At 42.9% G+C, this 20,122-nt stretch overlaps 1 protein-coding gene across 7 annotated transcripts in view; it reads left to right on the top strand.

Moving 5' to 3' along the window:
• The window catches only part of LOC137347240 (transcription factor HIVEP3), a 388,796-nt gene that overhangs the window by 271,604 nt on the left and 97,070 nt on the right, over positions 1-20,122 (top strand). For 3 of the 7 annotated variants that reach the window (XM_068011526.1, XM_068011527.1, XM_068011521.1), the window contains exon 1: positions 4,601-4,724. The exons of the other annotated variants lie outside the window; for them this stretch is intronic. The gene's annotated coding sequence lies outside the window, so the exon portion shown is untranslated. Of the gene's footprint in view, positions 1-4,600; positions 4,725-20,122 lie in introns of those variants that run through there. 7 annotated transcript variants of the gene reach the window in all.

The following is a 20,122-nucleotide window of genomic DNA, read 5'->3' as shown; positions in this document are numbered from 1 at the left end:
CAGTCAGTTCATCAGTTAACCAATTGCTACCAGAACTGTGAACGATTACCTTCCACACTCTGTTTTACATCGATTAGAAGGCATGCATGTCACAAAGTAATATATATTACCTGTCACCTTCTCTGCCTTATCCCATTATTCATAATACAGTACGTTATTGTGGAAATGCAGCCAATGGAGAGAAGAGTGCCTACTGCACCTCTCTTCAATACTGAATTCCCTCAATATCTTCCAGCAGACCATCTGATAACACTACTTAAACACTTACTGTATTATTCTAGAACATTTCAAAAAACAAATGAGTTAGAGAAACATCTAGCTGGGAACAAGAATAGAGTTTACAGGGAAGAATATATACTGAGATCATCAAATACTCAGTAGGACACAGTGGTCCCAGTGCTGTGACAGATAAAATAAGGACGTGCATTTCTGTAGCTCCTTTCGTGACCTCAGGATGTCCCAAAGCACTTCACAACCAATGGAGTACTTTTGAAGTGCAGTCACTGTTGCAATGTAGGAAAGGTGACAGCCAATGTGGCATTGACCAGAAAATCTGAATTTAGTGATGTTGATTTGGAAATAAATATTGGGAACTGCCCTGCTCTTCTTCAGATAGTACCATGGGATCTTTTACATCCACCTGAAAGGGCAGATGGAGCCTTGGTTTAACATTTTATTTGAAAGATGGCACCTCTGACAATGCAGCACTCCACCAGTAGTGTACTGGAGTGTCAGCCTGGATGTTGTGCTTGAGTCTCTGAGGTGCGACTTCAACCCACAAGCTTCTGACTCAGAGACCCTGATTTTTACACCCAGAAATCAGTCAAAAAACAATTTCTACGCCATCACCTTTCTGCATTGGTCGCACTTTTTTTCCCTTTACCCCTTTCACCTTTTTGAAATCAAACTGCAAGAGCTTATTTGATCATTGATCAGTTAAATGATGCATGGAATGGCGTTGTGCTTCCCTCCTACAGTACTGGATTCCTCAATGACCAACATTTTAGCATGGGTCTTTATTTCAGACGTGCACCCCTTATTCCAGAAGTTAAACTTGTATCTTTGGAAAAGTATTTATTGTGGATTAACCCCTGGGCAACAAGTGCAAGTGAATGTATGTAAGTTTTTTCTCTCTGTGCTTAAAGTGGTTTAAGGAAATTGATAACAGGTATCACGGTTGGTGAAGTTCCGTTAGTCAGAAAGCTCGCCGGCTTTAAATGAAGATTATCTTCATCATAGGGTGCAAGTTCTTTGTTGTGATGTTAATGAGTCATTTTTGACATGATTCGCTGTAAGTGCTGGGCAATTGAATGGAAAAGGATTGGCTAAACATTTTTCAAGACCTTACAACTTAGAACAAATTAGTCTGCGCAAATGAATATTTTTAGGTACTTATCAGTTGGAATTAATCAAACGCGATTTGTTTTAGCTAGAAACGTTACGAGAAATTTTTGCTGGTCGTGAAATATTTCCAATGTGACTTTTTTCTTGTGACGCTGAATTGAAGTTTGTTTCTGAAAACAGCCAACCTGTTTGCTCTGCAGTTTCACGGTCGTAACTTCCCCCCCACCCTCCAATCCAGTGCCATCTCTTGTTCAAACTAAGCTCTATACTGTGCCCCCTGGTTGCTTCACCATTTATTCCACCTCTGCATCATTGCTCGCCGCTATTCCTGCCTCAACTCAATGTTCCTAGGGCTCACATTTTTGCAGCATTGGCCCGCTAGCAAGTGCAATCTTATTCTCCAACCTCTAGCTTGAGATGTGGTGTTGAACCTACTCCTTTGAAGTGCTGTGATCCTTATGCAGATGGTGCTGGTTTTATATGTAGGGCATTCCAGGGTTTTTACTTGAATGGAAAGAAAATTCAGATGAGGGCGGGCAGGGTGTTTATAACACGTGGCTAATCCATTGAACTTTACTTCCATTGCATTCCAGTGATGTTGTTGCTGTTGGCCATCTTTGTGACAGGGGCTGCTGGTGCAATCAAAGTAAGCTTTGATGAGTTTTGCAGAGCATCCCATAAAAAGTACATGAAGGCACAGGCTACGATGGTCAGGTCATGGGGTGTGAGTCACTGAAGAGCAAATCCCAAAGAAGATCTTTGACACATTGGCATTGAAGTGGTGGTCAGCAAAGGAGGTAGAAAGACCACTTAAAAGCAACTCTGTAATATGGTGCAAAATAGACGTCCATAGATGGGAAAGCATGGTCCACAGAGCCACCATCTACTCTGAGGCACACTGTATCATTGATGCTGAATATAAACGCCAGCTGAGGAAGTCTCATCTAAAGAGTCAAGATCCCCAGACTGGTGTATAAAGGAACTAATTCTTATGATGCCATCACTCACTTACAACACAGAATTAGAGAATTGTTACAGCCCAGAAGGAGGCCATTCAGCCCATCGTGTCTGTGTTGGCTCTCCGAAAGAGTAATTTACCTAGTGCTATTCCCTTACCTTCTCCCCGTAGCTCTGCACATTCCTCCTTTTCAGATAATAATCCAATTCCCACTTTAATGCCTCGATTGAACCTGCCTCCACCACATTCTCAGGCAGTGCATTCCAGATCCTAACCTCTTGCTGCGTGTAAAAGTTTTTCCTCATGTCTCCATTGCCTCTTTTGCCAGTTACCTTAAATTTGTGCCCTCTTGTTCTCGATCTTTCCACCAATGGGAACAGTTTTTTCCCGTTCTACTCTGTCTGGTCCCCTCATGATTTTGAATACATCTATCAAATCTCCTCTCAACCTTCTCTTCTCCAAGGAAAACAGTCCCAACTTCTCCATTCTACCTATGTAACTGAAGTTCCTCATCCCTGGAACCATTCTCGTGAATCTTTTCTGCACTTTCTCTAATGCCAAAAAAGCATCTACATGTGAATGATAGGCACAGACTTTGACTTTGAGAACACAAAGAGCAAACAGAATGCCTTGTTTGGAGATGGTACATAGTGATCAAACACTAGGTTGTGTTCTGTTCCTTTACATCACTTTCATATGCAATACTGAGGGAACTATCAATGAATTAGACTACAATTTCCAGAGAAACACCCATTTCTTCATTTTGGGATCTGGATCTTTGGTCACTCATCCTGAGCAAAAATAGGTCTCTTTAATCTTAAGAGCTCAGTGGAAAAGAATGATCTTGTATTCCACCTGTTGTCTTTGCTACCGAAGGATGGCATACTGCAGTCCCATTGTGCCAGGGCAGTGAGCTCGATATTGAGTTCTGCAACTTTGTCACCTCCAGTTTTGACCGCGATCAAACCCTGCTCGCCATCCTCCCAATTTGGGCCATCCACAAATAATTGTCCAAACTCCATCACCCACAGCCTAACCTGCACAGTCCCAATTTGCTAACAAATCTGTTGTTGTCTCCCCTTAAGCAGTCCCACTTAATATATCTTTCCCCTCTTCCACCTTGCACATTTATGATTACACATTCAGTCACTGCCCCATCTCTTTTGTCACCTCTGCTCAGCGTCTGGTTGTTTTTGCTTTTCTCTGAAGCATTTCAACAATAACAACTTGCATTTATAAAGGGTCTTTAATGTGGTAAAACATCTCAAAGGTGCTTCACAGGAGCGTTATTAAACAAAAGTTGGCATCGAGCTACATAAGGAGATATTAGGACAGGAGTGTCTTAAAAGGAGAAAGAGAGGCGGAGAGGCTTAGCGAAGGAATTCAAGAACTTAGGGCCCCGGCAGCTGAAAGCATGGCCGCCAATGGTGGAGTGATTAAAATCAAAGATGCTCAAGAGGTCAGAATTGGAGGAGCGCAGAGATCCCAGAGGGTTGTCGGGCAGGAGGAGGTTACAGGCAAGGCCATGGAGGGATTTGAAAACAAGGATGAGAACTTTAAAGTCAAGACATTGATGAACTGGGAGCCAATGTAGATCAGCAAGCACAGCAAATGATGGGTAAACTGGACTTGGTGTGATTTCGGATATGGACAGCAGAGTTTTGGGTAAGCTCATGCTTATGGAGGGTGGAAGAGGGAGGGTGATGAGGAGAACAGTGGAATAGTTGAGTTTCGAGGTAACAAGGAGGATAATGGGTTCCAGCAGCAGATGGGCTAAGGCAGGAGTAGACATGGGCCTCCTGGACATTTCATAATGCCAAAGGTTAGAGTTAAAAGCTGCTTTTATTAGTAATGCCAATTTTAAAATCTATTGGTCCTTTGGCCTTTAACACTGTTTGACCAGAGCTATATCTGCAGTGATTTGCTGCTTGTGAACTGGGACCCCTGGAGTAAGTCCGTTGAACAGCAATCAAACTTGCCCCACCAAAAACTAAATGTTCTTCTTTTTGTTGGTTTTTCTTCTGTGCAACAAGTTTGCTAAGTTTTCTGTGCTAGTTGCAGAACACAATTTTTTTTTAAAATTCCAACGTTGTTCAGCCTTTAAATCAGCACGAGGCAAAGGGCACAAGGATTCCCTCCCTGTAATGACTGGGTTGCAGTAAAAAAAATAATGACAACAGGAAATGTTGTAGTGAATGGAAAAAGTAGGCAGCACTGACTGCAGAACTTCCTCTTACATCACAGACCAAATAAGGTGCAGTGAAGTAACTTTACTATCAAACCGTGTCAGTATCTTGTTGTCATGTTTCTACCTCATGGACTGCTGTACCGTGCAGAACTGCACAGACAGAATCGAGATAGCAGAGTGGGGGGGGATTCAGGCTGATTCCACCCAGAGGACAGTCACACCACACACACACAGGTACAGAAACTTTTATTTTGTTGCTAAATAAATTCACTTCAATGACCAGTGAGTGGGTGGGTCAAACTGCAAAGGAGTTATATCTGTTCCATTTCTTTCTTTCTCTCTCCTCTCTCATGCGTAAATGTCATGCTGTGGATGTGCCGTGTCAGTCAGATAGACTCAAGATTAATGTTTTAAAGCCTGCTTTAAAGTACTGTAGAAGCGTGACGGTGTGTAAACATTAACACAACTGTTTCCGCATTGAGAACAGATCTCTGTTTCAGCCTGTTCCTGTAAGTAGTAAAAACTGGTAGTTAATCTGCAATTGTCTCATTTGACTTGCAGGCAAAGCTGCCTCCCAGCTGAATAAGCTTCTCCAGTGTTTCCTTAACATTAGTTGCTTAGGAGCTGAAGGCTTTTCTTTCTGGGGTGAAATTTCTTCCCATTAAAGGGTGAGAAGCTTTGAACACGACAAATGTCAGAGCGGAGTGGATATTATTTGCAATAAGTGTGTTGGTGGTTGCAGGTTTTAAAGCAACAATATCTCTGAGTAAGGAGCATGACTTTTTAAATAATCAACAGAGGACAAATATGAATGACCTGGGGTCTGAAAAACAATGGGTTTTATCGCTTATGTCAACTTGTTTACAGTTCAGCCCCATTCTATTTCTTTATGTACCTACTACCATAAGTGCTGTGGAATATTTAACTGGTATTGTTGATTTACAATAGGGTTGCATTGATTGCTGTCTGACTGTGTAACTTAGTCTTTTTTGGAATCCTAATACTTTCTGAGTTTGAGTTTTGCTGAGTTATTTCTGCTCTAAGTACTTCATTTCGTTCTATTTTTGGTTGAATTTTGTTTTCAATGTAATTTTAAAAAATTTACCACAAATCCTAAACCCCCAACCGGCGTGTGATTTTAAGTGAAAGTTCTGGTTTCCGGAATTAACTTTGCAAAGTGCCCTGGGTGTTTTCCCACCAGCTGTTTTATTTCATGTTAAATTCACAAAACTCTTGTGCCTGATTCTCTGACCAAATCTACAGTTCCCCAATTATACAAACAAGCTTTAATAACAAGTGAATCTTTCCAGGAATGTTTCAGTTGGGTGGGGGGGGGGGTGGCAATGGTATTGCTGGTGGGGGGTGAGGGGTTGGTGCTGCCGGTCAGGGAGTGGAGCAGAAAACTTTAGTGCAAGACTAAAAAGGCTTGCTTGGTAAATTTTCTTTTTGCAATACTTCACATCCGTTGTGTTCCAGTTCAAGAAATGCAAATATATATTTGCATAGAGTTGTGCAGGGCCTGAACACATTTGTTTCTGTGTGCGAATCAGTTAGTCACAATGTTGTTTGAATGTGTGTATGTAATCTCTAATGTATGTATGTGTGTTTATATCATATATATATATATATATATATATATATATATATATATATATATATATGTTACATCAGGTCTACAGCATAGAAACAGGCCATTCGGCCCAACTGTTCTATGCCACCATTCATATTCCACACGAACCTCGTCCCATCCTTCTTTATTTAACCCTATCAGTATAACCTTCTATTCCTTACTCCCTCATGTGTTTATCTAGCTTCCCCTTAAATACATCTGCACTATGTGCCTCAAACGTACCAGGTAGCACGTACCATATTCTAACATTCTCTGGGTAAAGAAGTTTCTCCTGAATTCCCGATTGGATTTACTCGTGACAATCTTTTGCCTGTACTCCCTACTTCTTGTACTCCCTGCTCATGGAAACACTTCCTTCACTTTTAGCCTATTGTGATGTCCTCGGGGGTTGAGAGAGGTTTAGCTGAGGTTGGTGTAACTACACCTATCAAACCCTTTCGTTATCTTCGAGGCCGCCATCAGGTTTCCTGTCAGCCTTACCTTTTCTAGAGAAAAGAGTCACAAGCCTGTTCAATCTTCCTTGATAGGTATAACCTTTCTGGTTTTTGCACCTTCTGCAGTGTTTCTATATCTGTGTATTTTGTATGTGTATAGACATATATGTCTGCGTAAACATGAAATGTAACTGTGCATTATGTATGTATGTATGGGCACAGTTTTTCACTCACTGTTACTCCTGGCAGCAAATGACATCTGTTCTCTGTGGGAGCTGTAACTCTTGCAATTCATTCAGGAACCACACTGTAAGTTCCTCTGTGGATTTATATTGAGCTGACCAGTGCAGTGTTGGTTCTGTGCGAGCGAATTTTAATCTCCAGGAATGTTTTAGGGGATCTTTTATGTTGGCCAGCCAGCCGCAGCATGCAGGAGAATATTAAATTCAATAGCTAAGAAACTGTGCCCCAAGCCATGTCAATCTGACACAGCCAAGGGCTTTCGATTTCCTATTGTCTGTGATACCCTGAGCAAATTAGAGGAGGGCCAAGGGGGAGAGATTTGCAGCATTCCAGCAATAGAAATGAACTTGGTGAGAAAGGAACAACAAACAAAAATATCATGTTTTAATGACAATTGCAGTTTAAGTAAGAGAAAGATGAGATTGGGTTCATGCCAGTCTGTTAGCTCACTCAGACAGTGAGGTGCTAATACGCTGGGTCCTTCCCTGTTTCAAATACTGATGATGTCACGAAGGGTTGTTCTCTATTGTCAAGCTAATAATGTCAGAAAGGCTCCCACATTGAGTTTCTTGCTGATGTTGCTTGCTGTGTCTCAGAGCTTGCCAGTAGGTGGGGACAACTTGCTCAGGGTAAGAAAGTGTTTGTGAGAAACCATCCACGGAAGCACCTCTTACTTTGAGGCCCCTGTTCCATTACAAATGCTGAATGCAATCACCAGTTGAAGAAATCTCGCTGAAAGAATCAAGATCTCCAACCCAGTGTATCTGGGATCCACTGTTCAATTTGCAGCCGCTCATTCTGAGCAATAATAAGTCTCTTTGGTCACTAAAAAACTCACTGGAAAAAAGTCAATGATATTCCGGCTGTCGTCTTCGGTATCGAAGGACAAACAACAACAACACTCTGATTTTAAAAAACACAATGACATTTTTAAAATCACTCTTTCTGAATCAGTGCAATTATAGGAACAGTGTCATTTTTTTTAGTATTCATTCTGGACGTCACTGACAAGGCCACAGCATCTTGCCCCTACCTAGCCTGAGTGTTCAGTCTTAATGGGTGAGCTTTGACTCTGAGTCTCAGCAGGTTTTTCAACCACGAGAGCCTCACAGATCAACAAGGTCCTGACTTCAACCAGTGCTTACTCCTGTCCTAGTGAACTCTACGGTTCAGTACAATAGCACCAGGCACATTTGCGCACTGACCTTGTGATTCTTGAAAGAACACAAGGGGTTTTCTCATCAGCTGAAAAAGATTATATAGCGAGCAGCTGAGCCACACAGCCAGGAGGGTCTAAAGGCCGATCGCTGGGACCGTATTGCGTCGGCTGGATTGGTGGTTACTGCAGTCCACTTGGCCAGAGTCCACTTGACTCCGCCCCCCCCCCCCCCAAACACCATCGGGCTTCTGGAGAGGAAATTCAGAGTTCTAGGCTCCCACCCCTGGACATCCACGTGTGGAGGTTGAATGAGGACAGTTTTGGGTGCGGCTCTGATCAAATGCTTGGCTGATGCTGTCAGGACATGTTTGAGTAATGTGCATTTGGGCAAGGTACAGGGAGGTGTGCTTTTTGCCTGTAGAGCAGTGACCCAACAAATAGTCATCGCTTTCAGAGGAGGAAGGTGAAGGGGGAAAATTGCCAAGAAAAATAGGTATGCAAAGATCATTACTACCACCTCTCTCCCCCACCCTGCCCTACCCTACATGTAGGTTGCCAACTCTGGTTGGATATATTCTTGGAGGTTTCCTCACGTGACCACCTGGTTTCAGTCGCCCACATGCTCCTGCCATTGGTTGCCTGGCACATCCATCTTCACAAAGCTACACTAATTCGAATGCGAACGGGCTGTTAATTACCCGACTGGCTAATTTTTGACTGTCGGTCAAACTGGCTTTTTAACCCATCTCCAAAGCTTTTATAACAAATAAGTGAAAATTTTCAAATAAAATGTAAAATGTTCTCTTTTTTTTTAATGTCCATGCAGCCTTTTCTCTCGGGTGTGGCTCACAACAGTGTCCTAGAAAATAATTTTCAATTCCTGGAGACTCCAGGAAAATCCTAGCGAGTTGGCAACCTAACCCACATGCTCTTTTATCCACAGGATGTTTAAAATGGAGATGATCCTTTAACTCCCTCACACCCACTTAGATTTGGGGATTTGCAGGCATGAATCAGCACTGAATCTGCAACAACTTATATTTATATTGCCCTTTCACCATCGAAAAAAAATCCCAAATTCCTTCGCTGTGGTCTAAATTGACGCCAAGCCAAGAAAGGAGGTAGTAGAAGGGGAGGGCAAAAGATTGGTCAAAGATGCTCTTAAAGGAGGCTAATGAAGTGGCTTAGGGAGGAGATTCCAGGGCAAGAGCCAAGACAGCTAAGGCATGGCTACCAATTGCAGGGAAAAGGAAAGGGTTTGATGCTCAAGGGACTGGAATCAGAGTCCTGCGGAGCGTTGTCATGCTGGAAATGATAACAGAGAATGAGAAAGTCCTGTCTCTACTCATACACATGAAGAATGGCATTTCCAGTAAAGGAATTGGAGGGCTGTTGGTGTCTATGGTCTGAGTCAGCCGACCCCAACCACTGTTCCCTCTAAGCTGCACGTATGCATCACCACGCAGCAATCAGGAATGCTTTGCACAGGGGAAAACTGGTTGCACACAAGCAGCGGTCCCTTTTAAGGTGTGCAACAAGGTGACAATGTTAAAGGGATTGCACAGTGCAAAAAAACAGGCAACACACAGCCCAGGGAAGTTCGAGAGGATATTGGCCCCACCTCCCATAAAGGTCATTCTGTGAACACTTCAGCATTTGGGTAAAATATTGCTGTTTCAAGAGGAAAATCCCGACTTTGAACAGCAACAGATCTGTCAGCAGAATTCTCCTTGTAGAAAATCTAGTAGTCAGCAGTGAGGGACACCAGGGAACGACGGAGCAAAGAATTTACCATTTGTCATTAAAGAAAATGCAAGCCTTGTAATCAAGCATTTGAAGGATGAATGTTGCCAAGAATACAATTATAATTGAATGCAGTCTTTGGGTGAAGTGTACAATGAACCATTGGCACATTGAGTGGTATTGAGTGTACAGGATTGGCTCCAGTCTCAGCTTTTGGTTTGTGGCAATATAACATACTTGTGTGAGTGTAGGTCAAAAGTTCAACTGTGTAGACCACACTACAGTCAGTAATTTTACCTTGCATGAAGAGACATGATTAGCACTGGAGCGCTGGTTTGTATTGTGTCCTCCTTGTTAGAGCAGCAATATGAGCTTCCTGCTTCCTTCTAGGAAAGCTGTAGGATTGTGAAAAGTTTCTGTTAAAATATATATATTTTAAAACAACTGTAATGTTGCATCTTGTTTTGGCTATAATAACAAGGTATTGTCCTATATGGATTGCGACCCCGCTTTTTTTCACCAGTGCATGTCTGAATTGCACTCTCTTCCACCTCTTGCTTTCTCAGTGCCCCTGTTTTCTTTCTGATTGAGTGAATGGGATATTCCTGTCTATGGAATCTCCGTGGATTACATCAGTGCTGCTCCCTGGCCATCCTGGCAGAAAGCCCACTTGAGCAATGTGCAGAGGGATTCCTCCTGGGCCAGTTCTCCCATCCCACCTCCAGATGAGCTAGCCATGATCAGAACACTTGCCCCAAGGGTTCATAAGTCAGCCAAAATTGGGATTGGAGCTCAAGATACACACTGTAAGTCTGAAATCCTACATCAGGCAGATTTAATAACGGCGACACCGAAACATTTGAGATTTCTCCTCATTTCCGTGTTGATATTTTTTTTTAAATGACGTTGAAGAATTTGTTCATTTTTCAGCCCCATTTAGTCTTACAGCCTTCCTGAAAGATTGTAACAGACACTCTCTGCACTGTTGACCTTGTTTACAGCTCAAAGTTTCCTATTTTCCATGATGAAAGTCCTGGCTGGCTTCAACATAGAAAAGGGGAGCAGAGGTACTACAGTGACACAGCAAGTGGCATTGACTAGCCCTGTATTCCCTTGAGTATAGAACATTAAGGGTGATGTAACTGAGATGCTTAAGATGATTAAAGGAGTTGATAGTGTAGAAACTATTTCCTCCGGTGGGAGGGAGTCCAGAAAACAGGGGCATAATTGTAAAATTAGAGCTAGGCCATTATGCCAGGAAGCACTTCTTCACACAAAGGGTGGTGAAAATCTGGAACTCACTCCCCAAAAAGCTGTTGAGGCTGGAGGTCAATTGAAAATGTCAAAGCTGAGATTGATAGATTTTCGTTAGACTAAGGTTTTAAGGATTGTGAAACCAAGGCAGGTAACTTGAGTTGTGATGCAAATCAGCCATGATCTAGTTGAATGATGGAACAGGCTCAAGGGGTTGAATGTTCTCCTCCTCTTCCTGTTCAGACCAGCAGCTTCTCGTTGGCAAGAAAATCACAGCATTAGTCACTCCTGGGTCTTCTTCCATCCGGTTACAAGGAGTTTGGCTCCAAAGTGACAATGGGAGAGGAGTTGAAGTGTCTCAGCTGCCTATCCTGTTAGCACAGGGAATACCAGGCATTTAAGGTCACCAATGAACATTGTGCATTAGAATCAGCCAGATGGTCTTCTTACTCTCTGTATATTCCTATGTTGTCAGTCTTAAATACGAAGGCAATGGACCTGAGTTGACAAGGGCACCATTGGCTAATTTAGGAGAATTGAAAGCACTGGAGTTGTACATCAAACCAATACAACTTTCTGAGTGAGAAATGTAGATAGACATTTCTGTTGGAACCCTTCAGTGGACTGATCAGGTCAAGCCAGACAGGCTAAGGCATTTTTCCCCTTCAGAAGTACACCAACATGTTCCCTAGTTCCAGCATTTTCTGTTGTATTTCTCACTAGCAAACACCCGTGGTCTGTGTTTTGCCACTGACCAGTCAAGATTGTGCAATTCTTTGAGAGCTATCAGGTTATCTATATATAAGCCTAGAAATCGCTGTTAGCAGCACCTCAATTTAAAAATTCTCATCCTTGTGTTGAAATCACTCCATTGTCTCACCCATCCTATCTTTGTAACCTCCTCCAGCGCTACAACCTTGCATGAGGTGTGTGCTCCTCCAATTCAGGTCCTCTATGCAGCCCTGATTTTGATCACTCTACTTTCAGCTGGCTAGGCCCTAAGCTGTGGAATTCCCTCCCTAAACCTCTCCGCCTCCCTACCTCTCTCTCTTCCTTTAAGATGTTCATAAAAACCTTTTGGTCACCAGTCCAAATATATCCTCAAGTGACTCAGCGTCAAACTTTGCTTGCTAAAGCTTCTTCTAACGTTTGAAAACTAAATCTAAAAATCTAAAAGCCTTGGGACATTTTGTGACTTTGAAGGCTCTTTTAAGTGCAAGTTGTTGGGTTGAATTTTACCAGCCCTTTGGAGACAGGCTGGGAGGCAGGAGGCATTGCGAGGGGAGCCTGAGGTCTTTCCGCCACCATGACACATTACCAGCGGCAGGGACATCACTATTGAGGTCGCCCACTGGGCAACCAATAAAGCCAATTAAGTGTCCAATTAAGGGCCACCTGCCATGCCTGCCAGCGTTTTATTGACATCAGGAGGGGCTGCCGCTGTGTGACGAGACTGCCAGGTAAACACTGGCAGCCTCCCAGGAGATGGGGCGGGGGAGGGAGCCTCTTTTAAGCTGTCAAAGGCCGTCAGCCATGGATAACAAAGGAAGTTAAGAATTGTATAAGATTAAAAGAAAAGGCCTATAAAATTACCAGAAAAAGTAGTAAACCTCAGGATTGGGAGGATTTTAGAATACAGAAAAGGAGAACCAAGAAACTGATAAAGAAAGGGAGAATAGAATATGAATGTAAGTGAGCAAAAAATATAAAAACGGATTGTAAAAGCTTCTACAGATACGTAAAAAGGAAACATTTGGCTGACAAATGTGGGTCCATTACAGGCAGTCAGGAGAATTTATAATGGGGAATAGAGAAATGGTAGAGAAGCTAAATGATTATTTTGTGTCTGTCTTCACTGAGGAAGATACATGAAATCTCCTAGAATTAGAGATCTAAGAGATGAAGGGGAATGAATAATTGAAGGAAATTAGTATGAGTAAGAAGGTTGTATTGGAGAAATTAACGGGGCTGAAGGTTGATAAGTCCCCAGGATCTGATATTCTACATCCAAGAGTGTTGAAAGACGTAGCTATGGAGATAGTGAATGCATTGGTGATCATCTTCCAAAATTCTATAGATTCTGGAATGGTTCCTGCAGATTGGAAGGTCACAAATGTTTAAGAAGGGAGGGAGAGAGAAAACGGGGAATTACAGACCTGTTAGCCATACATCAGTCATTGGGAAAATGCTGGAATCTATTCTAAAGGATGTGATAAATGGACACTTGGATAATAATGATCTGATTGGGCATGTGTCAACGTGGATTTATGAATGGGAAATCATGTTTGACGAACCTGTTGGAGTTTTTTGAGGATGTTACTAACAGACTTGATAAAGGGGAGTTGGTGGATGTGGTATACTTGGATTTTCAGAAGGCTTTTGATAAAGTCCCCCACAGGAGATTGGTTAGCAAAATTAAAGCACCTGGGATAGGAAATAATATACTGACATGGATTAAGGATTGGTTAACAGGCAGAAAGAAGAGAAGGAATAAACAGGTCATTCTCATTTTGGCAGGCTGTGAATAGTGGGGTACTGCAGGGATCAGTGCTTGGGCCCTAGCTGTTCACAGTATATATCAATGATTTGGATGTGGGGACCAAATGTAGTATTTCCAAGTTTGCAGATGACACAAAACTAGGTGGGAATGTGTGTTGTGAGGAAGATGCAAAGCGGCTTCAAGGGGATTTGGACAAACTTCGTGAGTGGGCAAGAACGTGGCAGATGGAATATAATATGGAAAATGTGAGGTTATCTACTTTCGTAGGAAGAACAGATGTGCAGAGTATTTCTTAATTGGTCAGAGGTTAGAAAGTGTAGATGTACAAAGGGACCTGGGTGTCCTTATCAATAAGTCACTGAAAGCTAACATGCAGGTGCAGCAAGCAATTAGGAAGGCTAATGGTATGTTAGCCTTCAGCGCAAGACGATTTGAGTACAGGAGTAGTGAAGTCTTGCTTCAATTGTATAAAACGTTGGCTAGACCACACCTAGAGTACTGTGTGCAGTTTTGGTCCCCTTACCTTAGGAAGGATATTATTGCCATAAAGAGTGCAACAAAGATTCACCAGACTTGTTTCCGGAATGGCGGGACTGTCCTATCTAGAGAGATTGGAGAAACTGGGCCTGTATTCTCTGAAGTTTTGAAGAATGAGAGGTGATCTCATTGAAACCTACAAAATACTTAAAGGGTAGATGCAGCTAAGATGTTTCCCCTGGTTGGGGAGTCTAGAATCAGGGGATACAATTTCAAAATAAGGGAGAAGCCACTTAGGACAGAGATGAGGAGAAATTTCTTTACTCAGAGGGTTGTGAATCTTTGGAACTCTCTACCCCAGAGGGCTGTGGAAGGTCAGTCATTGAATATGTTTAAAGCAGAGATCGACAGATTTCTAAATACAAATGACGTAAGGGGATATGGGGATAGTGTGGGGAAAAAGGCATAGAAGTGGATGATCAACCATGATCATATTGAAAGGCTTGATGGGCTGAATGGCCTACTCCTGTTCCTATGTTCCTATATTAGGGCCAACGTAGGAGTTCCCCCCCCCCCCCCGCGGGCAGCAATGACAACCCGCGCATCTAAGGCGCCGCCATTTGAAGGTGATTCCCCCGTCCACCCCTGATTGCTGGGTCTTCCTGTCTGACCCCTGCTCTTTACAATAATCTTACCTTGTCTTTGAGATGCAACCTCAGCAGTGGCCTTCTCCAATGGTGGCGCTGTTGAGGATGCCAAGCTGCCAACCTTTGATTGGGCCAGCAGCTCTGGGAGATGGGCCACAATCCTCAATTGGACGGCAGTCCCGGCAGTGGCCTGTTAATTGGCTGCCGCTGGTAAAATGCCACCCCAGGGTCTTGCCACCCACTGGCACGGTCTCGGATCCCACTTTTGGTCCTGGTCGTGGGACTTGTTTGATGTCGATAAAATTATTGTTGTCGTAGGGGATAATCGCTACTTTTTAAATGGGTTAACCCCTCTAAAATAGTGGACAAAGGAGTGTGGTAACGATGCATTACATCTTTAGTCGTTTAATAGTACAGAACTTGAGTATTGCTGAAAATAGAGCCATGTTGTCAAAGCTTTTCGTCTAGCAGTCATCAGAACAATCACAAGAATAACCAATGTAAGGGCAAATGAACTCTGATTGGTAGAGGCATTGCCATGGCGAATGCACCAGTTACATATATTAATACACGGGGCCCTGTTCTTTGCAGACAGAAAGAATATGTACAAACATTGCGCCTGTTTCAGCTGAACAAAATAAGTGACAGCCATTCGCTGGTTCTTTCCTCAAGGCAATGCCTTGACCAATCAGAGTCAAGCTGCCTGGTTTGAATTTTAAACAAAGCTTGGCAGTTAACTGTCAGTCACCATAAACTGGTGCATTCGCATGGCGGTGCCTCTACCAATCAGAGTTCACTTGCCAACCAATCAGCACTCTCTTTGGATGCAGTATCACTTGTTGTTTTCCCTTACATTGGTTATTCTTGCAATTGCCTGATAAGTGCAAGACGAAAAGCTTCGGCAACATGTCTAGTTTCAGCAAGACATAACATCTTTATCGTATTATCATCAGCAGTAATTTGTAGCTTGTAGGGTGCAGTATCTTGGATTCAGCATTGGAAGGGTTAATCAGCACATGCGTCCTCCAGTGTTAAACTACAGGTAGAAGAAAGCGGAAAACCCTTTAGTGACTCAGCCAAACACGTGCACCTCAATGGAAAATAAATGACACCTCCTTCTGACCGCCATGACTTTACCTTGTGTGGCTATGCTGTGATAAACCTGTTCTAAATTGTTCCATGTGTTTTAAAGTGTTTCTTCCCCTCATTCTTGTCTGTCAGCAACAATGTTTGAGGTTGCGCCATTTGCACAGATAGTCCCTACCAAACAACGGTAGGTGCAGTGAAAACAGCTAAAGTATTTATTTAAAGTCACTATGAGGTTCTGAAGCTGATTGTGCAGTCAAGCACTTCCAAGTGAGAAGCAGTCAGGGCAGGTCAGGGTCACAGGGCGCAGTGACTCTCAGTCCATTGAAATTAATGGATGAAAATGTGGCAGATGTGGGCCTTAGTATCCCAGCCTGCAATCCCTGGGAGTGTCTAATGCAGAAATTGTCCTGCGCAAGCAGGCTTTCCCCATGAGTCAAATAAAACTGGTCACCCATAATTACTCCATGTGTCAGCCGTGGCTCAGTGGTTAGCACTATCGCTTCTGAATCAGAGGAATGTGGGCTGACACTGCAGTGCTGCATTGTCGGAGGTGTCCTCCGTTGGATGAGACATTAAAATGAGGCTCCATCTACCCTCTCAGATGAACGTAAAAGATCCCTCAACACTACTTCAAAGAAAAGTCAAAGATTTCTCTCCTGTGGCCTAGCCAATATTTTTTATCTCTCAACCAACGTTACTAAAACAGATGATCTGGTCATGATCACGTTGTTGTTTGTGGGACCTTGCTGTGCACAAATGGCTGCTGCATTTTCCTACATTACAACAGCAACTAGATTTCAAAAACTACTTCATTTGGCTGTAAAGCGCTTTGGGATGTCCTGACTTTGTGAAAGGCGCCATATAAATGCAAGTCCTTTTTTTCCATGATGCACAGAGCTGAAGGATGGTTTTTCTCCGGACAGTCCTGCACTGTTCTTTGTATCACTGACGTGTGCTTGGGTCACATCAGCGACACCACATATTAACTTTGTCCATTTCTCTTGAAGAACTGGCTGTTCTAAGCTTAGGTGCCAGAGGATCATTAGACTTGGCACAGACTTTCATCACCTATTGTTGGTTGAGAACCTGCTGTACTTTAATGAGAGGTGAGTCTAATGCTCTTGGTGTTTTTTTTATTCGTTCATGGGATGTGGGCATCGCTGGCTAGGCTAGCATTTATTGCCCATCCCTAATTGCCCTTGTACAACTGAGTGGCTTGCTGGGCCATTTCAGAGGGCATTTAAGAGTCAACCACATTGCTGTGGGTCTGGAGTCACATGTAGGCCAGACCAGGTAAGGACGGCAGATTTCCTTCCCTAAAGGACATTAGTGAACCAGATGGGTTTTTACAACAATCGACAGTGGTTTCATGGTAACTAGCTTTCTTTAATTCCAGATTCATTAATTGAATTTAAATTTCACCATCTGCCGTGGGGGGATTCAAACCCATGTCCCCAGAGCATTAGCCTAGGCCTCTGGATTATACACTATTTATACAATATCATTCAATTCAGAAGGCTCCAATATGAGTCAGCACCCTCAGGAGAGGAGCAGTGAGCGGGGGTCGGGGTATAACTTGGTAGGATGCAAAATGAAACTGGATAATGTTCATGATCCTTTCCCCCAGTTTATTACTATCTTCCAGTGTAAGTGAAGGTGCAGTAAATGAGATCCCCAGTTCTAAATGAAGGGCTATGTGGCAGAGATTTAGCATCGAGAAGCTCATTGGTCTGGAAAAAACCATCCCACGAGATGCAGCTGTTGTTGTTTGGTGGCACTAACTGATCTCAGGTGGGGCTATGTAATCAGATCAAACAAATGCATTGGGTGGGGGTGCTAAGGGAGGGATAGAGTTATTGGTCCATCTGACAGTAGAGAGATATTGAGTAGGATGCTGTTGTTTTCCAACCTCCCCCCACCCTCCACCCTCCTCAGACTGGGATGAGCCCTTTTCTTTCCATTCTAATTAATATGCAAAACTCAGACAAATTTGCATGGTCTTGCTCCTTTAAAGACATGGAAGTTTTGGATTTGTACAACATCTTTTACAACCTCAGAACATTCCAAACTATATTACAGCCAGTGAAGTGCTTTTGAATTCAGCACTGTTTCATGTAGGAAAAGCTGCAGCCAATTTGTGCACAGCAAGATCCCACATAAATCTGTGTGATAATCACCAGATAATCTTTTTAGGGATTTTGATTGAGGGATTAATATTGGCCAGGACACTGGGGAGAACTCAGCTGTTCCTCCTCAAAATAACATCATGGGATCATTTCCCTCCAACTGAAAGGACAGACAGGGCCTCAGTTCAATGCCTCACCTGGAAGATGGCAGCTTTGACAGTGCAGCACTCTCTCAGTACTGCACTGGGTGTGTCAGCCTAGATTATGTGCTCCCCCTTCTGGAGTGGGACTTGAACCCATGCCCTTCTGACTTAGAGGCAAATATATAACCCAGTAAGCCACAGCTGACACCTACAAGTTAGCCCCCCTTGCTCTCACCCTGCCCCAACTCTTTTCCCCACAGTGGAACAGTAACTTTTCCCTTTTTTCATCCAATTCCCTCTTGGAAGTGCCTATCGCATCTACTGTCTGCACTTTCTCTGCTCTCTTTCTCCTGTTAACTTTGTCTTGAGCCACATCTTTCCTCACGGGCTTTGCGAATGGTTGTCCAAAGCCCAGCAGGAAGATTATGGAGGAAGAATGATCCATGTTTTCATCTCTCTGCCCTTTTCATGGAGTGGAATTTTTTTCTTTATTCCATGAATTCGGAAGGACCCAATCGCTTGCTCAGAAACAGAGTGGTTCTGGTTTCACACTTTAATGACAGCTTCTATTTTGGCTGTCAAATTCTAGGTTTCGCTTTTATAGAAATTCCAGTTGTTGTTTCAGTTTCTAATTCAGACAGGAGCCACAATCAAAAAGGCATGGGAAAAATATGATAGTCAGCCCCGATATGACTGCTGACACTAAACCAGATTGACTTATGACCGATAGCCAGTAAGCGGAGTCATGCGCTGACTGTATCACGTGTGTTCAGTTCTGAGCACCACACGTCATGAAGGATATATTCGCCATGAATAGCAGTGCAGATTCACCAGAATGATACTGGGGCAAAGAGGGTTGTTTAATTTAAGAGGACCGGTGACACAGTATGGATGATTATGAGGTGGTGTAATTGACGTGTTTAAGATGATTAAAGGAGTTGATTGAGTAGGTAGAGACAAATTATTTGCTCTGATGGGGGTGTCCTGAACAAGTGGGCATAATCTTAAAAGTAGATCCAAGCTGTTCAGGGGTGATGTGAGAAAGCACTTCTTCTCACAAGGGTACTGGAAATTTGGAACCCTCCCGCCCAAAAGCTGCTGAGACTGGAGGTCAATTGAAAATTTAAAACTAAGACTGATAGGCCTGAATTTTGTAGTTAGCAGCAAAGTAATGGCAATCACCGCTGACCTCAAAGAAAGCTGCCGACACAGATCTAGTGATTGCTGACATCAGTTTGAATCTTGCCAAGTCAAGGGGATCTCCAGGCATCCAGCAATAGTGATATCATCAAGTAGGGTAAACAGCCAATCACAATGACGTATTCTCATAGACAGCAACTGTATTCCCTTTTAATTAAATTTTGCAAAAAACGAAATAGATGATTTTGACAAACACATGGAATTAAGGTAGAAGCTGAAATGCCGAACAAACATTTAAGATAAATATAATTTTAAGAAGTGATTTTTTTATCATAATGGAGAAATTTGACATTCCACAAATATAAAATTAGTTTTCCAGAGCCAGAGAGACTTTCTAGCATTAATTATGAACTCTGTATGCTGTTAACAACCCAATTACACCTCATTCAACAAGGTGTAACTTTTTCAGGGGTTTTCACAGCAAGGTGTAAAAGCGCAAATTCTTGTCAGTTCAGTGATTTCTGCTTGATTGCAGACTGCATAGACATCAACAGTGCACCCAGTGGAGAAGTGGAGAATCACTGACAGCGACTTGTGGATTTCGACATTTCAGTATGCACATGCAGAATCCAGATGTTGCTGTCAGTTTCAGAGGAGTAATAGTGGCAAATGCTGACAATGTCACTATCATTGCCACCACAAAGTCCAGGCTATAGATTTTTGTTAGGCAGGAGTATTTAAGGTTACGGAACAAAAACGTGTAGAAAGAGTTAAGATTCAGATCAGATATGATCCAATTGAATGACAAAACAGGCTTCTGCTGTTTCTATGTTTCTAAACTATTGCTAATTTCACAGCAGGAAAACGCTAAATCATAAGGATGGGATTGTTTAATCCCTTGTCTGTGCTTTTATTTATTCTTTCACCTGATGTGGGCGTCGCTGGCTCAGACAACATTTATTGCCCATCCTTAATTCATAGAGTCATACAGCACAAAAACAGGCCCTTCGGCCCATTGTGTCTGTGCCGGCCATCAAGCACCTATCT

This window comes from Heterodontus francisci, chromosome 31, assembly GCF_036365525.1.
Source record: "Heterodontus francisci isolate sHetFra1 chromosome 31, sHetFra1.hap1, whole genome shotgun sequence".
NCBI lineage: Eukaryota > Metazoa > Chordata > Chondrichthyes > Heterodontiformes > Heterodontidae > Heterodontus > Heterodontus francisci.
The sequence above is the reverse complement of the archived record's forward strand: the minus strand, read 5'-3'. Positions and strand labels throughout refer to the sequence as shown.